Genomic DNA, 12,266 nt, shown 5'->3' with positions numbered 1-12,266 from the left:
CATTGGAACAAAGTTGGGAGAAGGAAGATGAATTATATGTCCCTCTTCCCCCCTTTGCTCCGCTATACTTACAGGAACCCCCACTGATACAATCCCGACAACCAGTCATGAGTTTCCTGACCTCTTGCAACACAGTCCACGCTTCTGATTTCGTTATTCAATTCTGTATTTTTTAAAAGATTTTATTTATTTATTTGAGAGAGAGCAAAAGCGAGAGAGAGCACAGAGGGAGAAGGAGAAGCAGACTCACCGCTGAGCAGAGAGCTTGATGCGGGGCTCGATCCCAGGACCCAGCTCAGGTCATGAGCTGAAGGCAGATGCTTAACCGACTGAGCCACCCAGGTGCCCCACAATTCTGAATTTCTTTGAATTGTTATTGAATCCATATGCACATGTAGTCACTCCTTAAATAGATTAAAAGGCACTCCATTTTATCTTGCTTTTGTGTTCCCATGGTGCTCAATGAGTACTTTTAAAGTTGAATTAAATTTGCAATTTTCAACATATATGTTTATTTTATATATATATATACACATATATAAACATGTATGTATATGTATATGTATATATTTAGAGAGAGAGAGGAAAAGGGAAGGAGAGAGAGAAAAGAAGGAAGAGAGGGAGGGAGGGAGGGACATGGAGGGAAGGAAGGAGACTGAGATTGAACTTACTCTAGATTATAGAGTATTCATTCTATGTGGACCCAAACTTTTCATCTCCAGGACTTGACAAGATTCCTCCCCCAACTCCCTACTCTTGTTGACAATGTAAAACAAACCACAGTTAGCCTGGGAACTATCTTTATGGAATAAATCAGCATATTGTTTTGAGTTTTTGCACTGCATGTATTAATTTAAAAAGAACACGTCTTGGTTCAGTAAAAATTTGCAGAAAGCCAGACATCCTATAAAAAGAATTTGTTGTTTCAGATGTTTATCCCTCTAGCCATCTTTTTCTTTTTTATGACTACAAAGAACACTTGTGTTTCTTTACTTGTCAGAATCATCTACTCAAGAAGACTTCTGGCAGTGGCCCCGACAGGAAGTCTCACTGTGCTGAAGCAATGAGTCTTTATGAGGTCTGGTTCCTTCCCATCCTTTGAGTGGTCTGCCCATAGATATGTCACCACCTTGCCTCTGCCAGAAAGAGCGTCTTTCAACCAGGACACTCTGTTTGTCCAAGGCATGCTTCAGAGTAGCAGGACCCAGGCTACATAGGCCCACCCTCCATCCCTCCTCTGTCATATTATGGTGCCTCCACGATGGGGGGTGTGGCTGGGGAAACCCAGCATGCCGCTGCTTCCCTGAAACTATCTGATGTAGAGGAAGACATTCAGAGGGCCATAGAAATCAGACTTTTTCAGAGGTGAGCTAAGACCTTCCAATGATTGATGCTTAGTTAGCCAACCTTCCATCAACTAATAAGATAACCAGTATCCATAACGATGAACCTAAAGCATTCAAGATCCTCAAGTGCCTTCTGCATTAAAAAAAAAAAAAAAAGGCTAAATTATATGTGGTAAATGTTAATATTTTAATATAAGTAATTTTACTGCAATCTTGTAAGCCCATTGGTGTCCAAACTTTTTTGATTGCATGCTTGATTCAATCAGTTTTTAAAAGTTGGCATCCCCCAACATATTTACATTCATTTATTTATAAATTACAAATATTAAAACTCTATTAAAATATTCAGGATAAAACATACACACATAGAACTTTTCAAAGTATAGGATAGCCTCCTTTCTTGATTAAAAAAGAAATTCTTTAAAAAAAAAGAAATAAAAAGATACTTTCTTAAAATGATAAAAGATATTTATTTGAGTCTATCATGCTACTAATTTAGAATTTAGAAACATTTGTACTGAAGTCAGGGACAAGACAGGATGATATCATTACTATTATTTAATATTATTCTGGAGGCACTAGCTCTAATTTTTGAAGATTTTATTTATCGGGGCTCCTGAGTGGCTCAGTTAAGCAGCTGCCTTTGGCTTGGGTCATGATCCCAGGGTCCTGGGATGGAGCCCCATACTGGGCTCCCTGCTCAGCAGGGGGCCTGCTTCTCCCTCTGTCCCTCCCTCCCCCAGCTTGGTCTCTCTCTCTCTCTCTCTCAAATAAATAAATTAATCAATTAATTAATTTAGAGAACATGAGCAGGGGATGGGCAGAGGGAGAGAGACAGAGAATCTCAAGCAGACTCCAGGCTGAGTACAGAGCCCCATGTGGGGCTTGATCTTACCACCCCAAGATCATGACCTGAGCAGAAATCAAGAGTTGGACACTTAGCCAACTGAGCCACCCAGGCGCCCTGGTACTAGCTCTAATTTAAAAAGGTAAGTAAATTACAGAGTCCATTTGGAAGTAATATATTAACAGAGTATAATAAATATCTTATTTATGTAGGTAAATCAAACTATATACACAAAAACCTGAGAAATAGCTGCAAAACTATTTTCAAACATAAGAGAGTTTACTAAGACAGTGCGGTGTGTAGAGATCAAGAGCCAGGTCGGAGATGTAATGGAAGGTGAGGCGTTGTCTACCACAACCACAAGACCGAGTCAAATCTCTAGGAGTCAACGTAAGAACTGTGCCTGATACACAGCAGAAATCTAAGGGCCTCAAGGGGGTGAACAAGTAGAAAGACCTACTATATTTTGACTAAGAAGACAGCATCCTGAAGTTCCCAAAGCTTCCTCAGTTAATCTACATATTTAGCGTAATTCCCATTAAAATGCCAACAAGATTCTTTTTGTATCCTAAGATTCAAATAGAAAAACAACAGCAAGAATAATTGTGGAGACTCTGAAAAGACAAGGAAGGAAGGGCAAGCATACCAACCCGATAAGAAAAAATGTAGTTTGAAGCTCTAAGAATTAAAGCAGTATTGCATGGAGCCCTGGGTGTTATGCACAAACAATGAATCATGGAACACTACATCAAAAACTAATGATGTAATGTATGGGCTGTGAGCTCCTTGCCGGGCCTGTCTCTGCAGATACTCGCTCAACAACAGGCACTGACCGCATTCTTACGTGTGGGCAACGTCAGGGACACGACAGGGTTATGGGGATAAAAAGCAGCATGGAAACATCTCGGGAAGCTGTGAATAGCCCGCAGACGCTCTGTCTCGGCAGGAGGGAAAAAATATAAATATAAATATGTAGATTAACATAACAATAAAAAGATTTTTTTTTTAAAGCAGTATTGTGAGTGAATAGCTGAACCGCTCAGGGAAGCAGAATAGAGAGGCTGTAAGTACACCCAGATCACATGCCAGTGTGATAGAGGATCAAGAGGGCACGTCAAATAGCTTAGGCAGTAAAGGAGCCCTTGGAAGGAAAAGAGGGTGGGAAAGATGGACGAGACTGTAAACTTGTTTCCCAGCAGGAGGCAGCGGCATCCTGAGACCAGTCCCCCCGTGGCACGGTTGTTCACTCTGGGCATTGCCCATGTCATAGGGATCCTCCCATTCCAAGCACACAGGACGCGGTAACTGCTCCCTGAGGTCCGGACGCTCGTTAGCCCTGAACACCACAGCCGGGGAAAGTATGCCAGCCAGGAAGGAATTCAAGGCTCAGAGGCAATGAGGACAAGTGGAAAAAGAGCCTCGCTGGGCGCACACCCAGGGGACCCTTGCTGACGGGCCCAACTTGAGGATTAAAAAAAGAGGTGCCTGTGATGGAGAATTGCGGAGATCTCATCACAGAGAGATTGAGGTGTCACCCAGGAGCATCCATCCCCTGCAGGACAGTCTCACCAGGAGCCTTACTAGGAGCACAGCTCAGTGTGCTCAGCAAGCCAAGAACGTGTTGTTGGGGATACTTCTTCCTGCTGTGCCCAGCTCATAGGCTTCCCCCGAGAAGGGCACGAAATGACAAATGTGAGTACACTTTGCAAACTCTGGTCAGAGGGAAGTGTTCCCTTTGTGCTGAGCCTTGCTTGTAACAAGCATGCCCCTCGCCGTTGTCACCTTTCCTGTCCCAAGGAGCCATGGGCTTTGTAGACCCAGCAAGAATCCAGATACTCTCTCTCCGAAGGAAGGTTGGGAGCCACAGAATAATCAGCACCCTGTCCAAAGGCAGGGCCCCGGGAGGAGCGTTCCCCACCCCCCGCCCCCCGGGAGCGTGCTGCTTCATTTGCCTTCATCTTGGCAGGCAGCAAGGCCTCTTAAGGAACTTGATGAAAGACACAGAGCTCCGGCCTGAGCAGGGGAGCTGCGAGACTTTCCTGGACGCGGAGCCAACATCAAAAGTTCTCTTCTTCTGTGCTGACATGTGTAACTCTTTAGCCGGTCTGATAACACATACAGAGACAGACTCTCAGGTTCCTGCAGGGAGAAATCAGAGCCAGGATGTGCCGGACTGAGCTGGCAGATATGCCAAAAATCCACGGTGCTGATGGCCACGGCCGCCTCGGGGGTCCTGGTGTCTCCATGATCTCTTTCCAGAGAGAGGGGGTAGGAAAGGGAGTGCAGAGCAAAGAACTTGGGGAAATGTGCCATTTTATCCCTGGAGTTCATTTATTTTCCATAAATTGAGGCTTCCAGGGAAAGGTGGCACGATATAAAAGAGAAACAAATACTGCATTCAGAATCGGATTCAGGTCCAGACCCGCTCTTGCTCCGTGCGCAAAGTTGCACCAGTGACTTAAGCTCCATGAGCCTTCATTTCCTCATCCCTAAAACGGAGTTAAAAATTCCTACGATGCAAGATTTTGTGAGAAAGATTGAGTAAACGCAAGTAAAATAATTGGCATAGGGACATGGAGAGGATTTCTCAGCTTCCCTCCTGCCGGGACAGAGCGTCTGCGGGCTAGTCACAGCTTCCCGAGATGTTTCCATGTTGCTTTTTATCCCCATAACCCTGTCGTGTCCCTGACGTTGCCCACACGTAAGAATGCGGTCAGTGCCTGTTGTTGAGCGAGTATCTGCAGAGACAGGCCCGGCAAGGAGCTCACAGCCCAGAAGCCCAGAGGAAGGGCCCGGCGGCATCCACGGACTCGGTGCAAGTCCTGGGGGAAGACAGCCCGTTGCTGCCAAGACCGAGCCGCACGCACACTCGCTGGGGAATCCGTGTTGGTGTCCTTGACTTAACTGGGTCTCAAAATGAGTTCAGAATCCTGGTGAGTCTTTCCTGGACCCACATATTTTGTTCGATCATCCTTTCAGGTTCCCACTGGCTGCTGAGAGCTTGAAAGTAACTCAAGGCCGGAAACCCCCAAACGGCTCACTGTGTGAAATGCTTTACCCACTCCGGCTCTTGTCCTTCTCCCCCACAAGGTCATTATGCCCATTTTATTTATTTTGTGATAAAACACAGGCCCCCCAAGGCTAAATAACAGACCTCCCGCAGGCCTGAGCTGGGAGTCACATCCAATGCGGCCAGAAAGAGAGGTGAGGGAATGAGAATTTCAAGAAAAGATTAAATGCAATACTTTGGAGTGTTTTGTAAGCCTGTAGAGCTCGGGAGCCTGGTAGTTTTGACCTCGCTTGCAAGTCTGGCGTCCAGGACGCTGGCTGTCTTCTGTCCCTTGTCTCATCTCTCTTCTCCTTCGTTCCCTTGTTTCCATTTTTTTCCCCGCAGTTAGACCACGGAAGGCACTTACTGGCTCCGCTGAGCCAGTGGAAATCTCCCGATCCCCGAGGGAGGCCTTCAGGGACTTTCCACGGAGGGCCTCAGCCTGGCCTTGCGGGGAGCCCTGCGTGGAGGCGGCCTGGTCCCCGGGTGGGCAGGGAGCCTGTGGGCAAGGCCGCCGCTAGCTGCCAGTCTCTCTGCACCAGGCACTTTGGCCTTCCTTCCCTTGGGGTGTTTTTGGTTTTTCCCAACAATCACATAAGCCGAGTGTTCTGTGTAACTGGTTCAGTTATCTTGGTCCATGGGGGAAGGAGCCAAGGAGAAAACTGATACTCCATGTTGTGTAAGCTGTTTTCTGGGAAATTCAGCACTGTCTCCTGCGTGGCTCAGGGCTACAGCCCCTCGTCTGCAGCCTGCGCATTCGGGGCCGTGGCCGGTGGCTTCCTTCCATCTTCCTGCGCTGTGGTGCAAGCGCAAACCTTCAGTCTTTGTACCCACAGCTTCTAGAATGAAACCTGCCACACAGCAGGCACCCGGCAAAAGTCTTTTGAAATCAAAAGGGAACGTGGGTTGATGACACTGGGGGCTTCTTGGAACCCCACAGGGTTGAGACTAACCTCGGACAAGTAGAGGCAGATACTTTGGTCTCACCAGACCCGATTGTGGAGTCCGTATCTGAGGACCGTGCGTCATGTCTCAGCATCGCCCATGCCAGCCCTGCCCTGAAAAGTTCTGCCCCTCTCAGCACCAGGAGGGTCAGGCCCGTGTTTCCGGTTCGGCTATGTCCCCTAGAAGCCAAGCAGGGTTTTTTTGCACCCAACCTTGATTTGAAATGTTTAAATGATGATGAAAATACAGTAATGATTTTTTTTTAAGCAACGGTTAAAAGCCAGATGCTATTCAGCATTCCATATATATACGTTAATTCATATATATATATATTTTTTTTCTAATGCATATGATTGTCGTAGAAAACTCAGTCTTCATTTTAGGATTGTCCTTTAGGGTTTTAGTCATTTGGGCTTGTTCTCATTTTACAAGTGCAAAATCTATTGTCCAGAGAGGCTAACGAACTTGTCTAAGGTCATAAAACTAGTGAGTCACAAAATGTGATTCTAATTCAGAACTGTCTGGTTCCTAAATCCATAGATCGGCCATGGCGTCGATGGCAGGTGACATGCAGTCTGTAAAGTTTTTCCTGAGCATCCCCAGGCACTCCTGTTTTTTCACTTCTTCCTTGGAAGCCGTGACTTCCTTTACTTGAGGGGCACGGTCCCTCCAATGTCACCCCCCTGCCCCTCTGCTACATCCGTCATTTCTGTGTTGATGAAAACATTCCCCCTCCCTTTCACTCCTCTTATTACCAGAAGGCCCCACCTCCACTCACAGAGGAATTAGGTTTACAGACAGATTAGGGAAGACCCCTCTTCCTCCCTTGCCACAAAACCACCCATTGTCTAAGTCTGGACCGTGTGTTTCCTAAGGGGTCAGGAAGGACAGCAGGGAAGGATGCCGGGCTGGGCCTGCCCTCCCAAGGCCCTAATGTCTCCTGTTTCACCCCCTGCCCCCAGATGCCAAGGATCAGGCCTTGCTGTGAGGATTCAATGAGACAAGGAATGGGAACATGCCCAGCACCATGTCCGACAAACCCACAACAAGCCCTTCTCACCCCCCGCCCACTTCCCGGCAGCCCCTCCTCTCCCCAGGCTGTCCCCCCACCATCATCCTGCCAGGGGGCTCCCTGCGCTTCCGGCACAATCCACAGGCATGTCCCAGGCAGGAGTAAACCCTTGCCCTCCGGCACCCAGTGGACCAGCAGCAATCGGCGTGTTCAAGTTGGGGTGAGGGCCAGTGTGGGCTGGGAAGACAGAAATTCCAGAAGGCAAGTTGTGAAAAGACTGAGGACGTAATCTTTCTTCACATATGAGTGATTTGTATGCGAGTGAGTGTGTATGCGTGTGTGTGTGCATGTGTGTGTATGCGACTCAGGGGGAGGAATTTAAATTTGAGATCTTATTCCTCCATTTTACACATGAGGGGATGGCTACTTAAAGAGGTTAACTTGCACAAATTCACACATTTCTACAAACTGACAGAGACTAGATTTGAACCCAAGGTTTGATGAAAGCGCTTAGCCCCGATTACGTGGACTCCACGTCCCTGGCCCAGCATCCCCATGTGCTGTGCATCCCACGTTCTGCTGCCTTCTCAGGGACTTCGCCCCTACAACAGGCTCCTTTCTGTCCTGCCTCATCCTCTCCTCTCCCTGTAGGACCGCTGTGGCCAGCATACACACCTGCCTAAGCATTACCTACTTTGACAAAATATGTCCCTTGACCGTACGTCTCCTTCCACACGTCCCCACTTACAGCCCCAATTTCTCTGATTCTCCTCTCGTGTTTGTGAAAAGGCAAGCAACATCACCAGTCCATTATATTGTTTTCAGATCTCAGATGTTCTCGTGGAGTCTTTAACAGTCCATAGGCCTCTGCCCTGGCTGACTGGGATGCAGTCTAGTCTTTAATTGGGCAGAACAGATGCCCTGGATATTCCACCATGGTTCAATTTCTAAGAGAGCTCCTGGTCACCTCATTATGAACTTGGAAACAAGAGAAAACATGACCCTTCATTAAGGCCACATGTATTTCTTAAAGTAAGATCAGAGGACCATTCACTACATGGCTCTGAGTGATGACCATAACCTCCTCATCTACTGTATTGGTATAATAACATGTTGTTCTATTGAATTATTGTGATTTGTGTTATTATCTATAGGATCTATGTAGACAAAAAACCAGGATCTCAGGCTCACTCTGAGAGCAAGCTGCTCCTTAAAAGACATGAGTTTAAGAAATTGAAATCAGTTCTTATTTAATTTTGGAAGATTATGCCTAGGATTGTTATTTATGGTTTCCCCCCAACATGCTTAATAGAAGCAACATAATTTGAAGTCAAATAGCAATTCTTAATCTGAGTCTAGCTTCCTGACTGTGAGAGAGATTCGCCCAACTTCAAAACTCAAGTTGGACAACCCTCCCACCCCCAACACCGTGGCTGATGCCTAAGTATCAGAAAGAAATGAGAGAGGGCAGCAGCATCCAAACAAGGCTCATGGGTAATCCTGTGCTTTTGTGAATCTTCCACCTAGAAAAATTACCTGGAAAGTATCATAAAGGGCTTGTTATTTTTAAGGGCCAGAATCGGAGCTGGAGAGAGGGAGAGCAAGTTAGAACATGGCCTCGTGGGGCAGGCTACGCCCCGGGGAGTGAGCCTCTTCAGGAAAGACATCCCCAAGCCCGGTGACAAGGATTAAGATGTCCTTCAGGGCATGAAACCTCATTAGCTCAGGCTTCACCAATCTGGAATTTATGTAATTAGACCAAGTCTGGTTTGATGTTTATCTTTGAGTTGCCAACCCCTTTCTTCAAGGTCATGCAGAGTCATAGCAAAACCAAATTGCCAGGGGAGTGTTGAAGATATAATTGACCCCTGGCAGTCAGGTGGGATGTGTCTGGAGGTGTTTGTGAATGGCAACAGAGTTTTACATGCCCTCTGTACCATGCAGTCAAGTGGAAATGGAAATTCTGAGTGACCTTCATATTCTTAATAATTCTCCATAGGCACTGATGAACCCGCCTAAGGATCCTTCTTTGTTTGATGACTTCTCTGTCTTTTTATTGTCATCACCAGCAGTCGTTGTTTGTCCTGGGGACATGTTCTACAAACTTTTTTTCTTAATCAGTTCCCAAGAATTACAGGACCCTGAGGTCAAGTAGAAAATGTTAATGCTATTTTGACATGGGCAGGTGGGCAGTGGACTGGGTTCACCAGCTAATGGATTCACTCCCATCCTCCAGCCTTGCTGGCCATGGCATTCAAATCTGTGCCTCCGAAAAATCACTGTATGGAACAGATCCTCGGTCACTAACTCCACGATTGCCAAATCCATAAATGTCAAGGCTCTTTGTAGAACAAAGCACTGGTTCTAAATCCCAGTTGTGTATTTTAATCACTGTGAGATTGAAAGTCATTTGTTCATAAAAATAAAGTACCAACAAGTACAAATAATAATGTCCCTTAAAAATAAATGGCTCGGTTAAGCAATCAACTCTTGATTTTGGCTCAAGTCATGATCTCAAGGCCGTGAGATCGAGTCCCACATTGGGCTCCAAGCTGAGCGTGGATCCTGCTTGGGATTCTCTCTCTCCCCCTGCCCCTCCCTGGCATGCTCTAAATAAATAAATAAATAAATAAAGCAGTTGATTTAAAATTATTCCTATAATAATATAACTTTCTCACTTGAATCATGATATGCTTTTTTGAGTGAGAGAATGAATAGTGCTTTCCAAATACAATTGCCAGAGACACACAGTCTGTCTTACCTAAGACCAAACAGCCCACAGGTGGCTGTTACTGGCGTATTGTTAACAGCTGGATATCTCAGCACTATTAGCTAAAATGTCCTGGGCCGTGTGGGAGGTTTCATGGGAGTGCCAAGTGCGTACACAATGTCGACCCCATGTGCCAGTTGAAGAGAGAGTACAAGCTGTTTCCAGGGGCTCCAAGACGAGCTATTTATTTATCCACAGATGCATGAAAAATCAAATTAAAAGTCAGTCTCATCTCATCCCTGCAATGGTTCCCAAATAGCATGTTACTAAGTATACAAGCAAGGCCCCACTCTATCTGGATTATCACTTACCCCCAAGCACGTCAGATTCATTCATCCAGCAGGTATTTACTAAGCACATACGAGGGGCCAACACCGTCGCAAGCACTGGAGACCCAGCAGGGAACCAGGCAGACCACCAGGACCTTCCACACCTCAGCGCCTAACCAGGACCTTTTCAGCCCCCTTTCCCAGTATCTTGTCTCTCTGGTCAACCCTAAGCATCTTTCGAGGCCCAGTTCACATGGAACCTCCTCGGCAGAGCCAGTCCCAACCCTCATCTCCCCACGTTCCTTGGGGGAATTGGGTCTTTTCTGATCTTTATTCCCCCCTGGCACTTCATCCGGAACTCTTGCTGCGTCCATCCCACTGTGTTCGGGGTGCTCGAGTGTGTCTCCTTGAACAGAGAATAAACACCACTGAATCAGGAAATGTGTTTGTTTTTATAGTAGTTTTCTCTTATAACAAAATCTAACAGTGCTTAACAATTCTTAGAAGCATAAGTTGTGGGGCGCCTGGGTGGCTCAGTCATTGAGGGTCTGCCTTCGGCTCAGGTTGTGATCCCAGGGTCCTGGGATCGAGCCCCACATTGGGCTTCCTGCTCTGCGGGGAGCCTGCTTCTCCCTCTCCCACTCCTCCTGCTTGTGTTCCATTTCTGGCTGTGTCTCTCTGTCAAATAAATAAATTTAATTTAATTTTAAAAAGATCTTAAAAAAAAAGAAGCATAAGTTGGATGTGAATAAATGATCTGAATGGACATAAAATTATACTTGATTTACTCCACTCTGCATGGAAGATCCTATGAGAGTTGCTCAAAAACACGCTTCAGAGTGTCCCCTGTGACCATGTAAGAGGAAGAATTTTCGTTTATTTGATTGGTTCAATTATCTCAGGCTATGCATAGTAATTGTGAAGGGCACTTTTTCAGATGATATAAACCTACAGAAACCAAATCGTTCGGGGAAGAGGAAAATAATTGAGCAAGAACTTCAAGTCCTGACGCCACGATCTGTTTTTTTTTTTATTTTGTTTCAGTAATGTTACCACACTGGGTGGGTCTGAATGTTGCCTGAAGTGACTGCTATGTTCTCTAGTCTGTCATTCAATGCCTACATTTTCAAACAATCTGGAATAGTGCCTTGGTAAAAAAAATGCCTGTCACCCGTTTCTGCTCCTGAATACCCTCATCTGGGGTGTTGGCTTTGTGGGCTCATGTCTACCTGTGAAGCAACCTCAGCCTCCCAGAGCCGAGCCAGAGCCCAGGACAATTCAAGACAGAGGGGAAAATGGTGCGCGGGGAAGTGTTCTGTCAAACATAACGTGCTTGAGGACCATGAAGAAGTTATTATCAATACTCGCTGGTGCCTCCAGAAGTGGATGGTACAGACCAGGACTGGCACCCTTTTTCTGTTAGGGCCAGAGAGTAAATATTGTCGGCTTTTCGGGCCCCGTGGTCCTGTCACAACTTCTCAACTCTGCCTCTGGGGAAGGAAAGCAATCATAGACAAAAAGCAAATAAATGGATGTCTTTGGGTCCCAACATAACTTACGCATACGGAATTTTGAGTTTCATGAAATGTTCATGTGTCCCTAAATACTATTCTTCTTTTGATATTTGCCAACTGTTAAAAAATGTAGAAACGAGTCAGAGCTCACAAGCTGGAAAAAAATAAGCCATGGGCCGGATTTGGTCCGTGGGCTGTGGTTTGCTGACCTCTGGTGTGAACCACAGAAGGTGGCATCTATCTAGATGGCCGGTGGCCCGCGGAGCCCCTGAGGCTGTCCCCGCGGTGTCAGAAGAAGCACTCCGCAAGTATTCAAATCGTAGTAGCGGCCTTGGAGAGCTAGAGCAGCTCTTCCAGATTTAATTGATTTCTGTGGAAATAATTGTGCTCCTCACATGCCCTCTTCCTTTGCCCTGAGTTTATTTTCCCGCTGGGAGTGTGGGGTCCTCCACCTGTGAGTGAGGTCCGGGCTAATGCGAGTGAGCACCTACAGGCTCAGGGGAGAGGGTAAATG

Source organism: Leptonychotes weddellii, chromosome 10 (genome assembly GCF_054177405.1).
Source record: "Leptonychotes weddellii isolate Sample4059 chromosome 10, ASM5417740v2, whole genome shotgun sequence".
NCBI classification, from domain to species: Eukaryota; Metazoa; Chordata; class Mammalia; order Carnivora; family Phocidae; genus Leptonychotes; species Leptonychotes weddellii.
The sequence above is the reverse complement of the archived record's forward strand: the minus strand, read 5'-3'. Positions refer to the sequence as shown.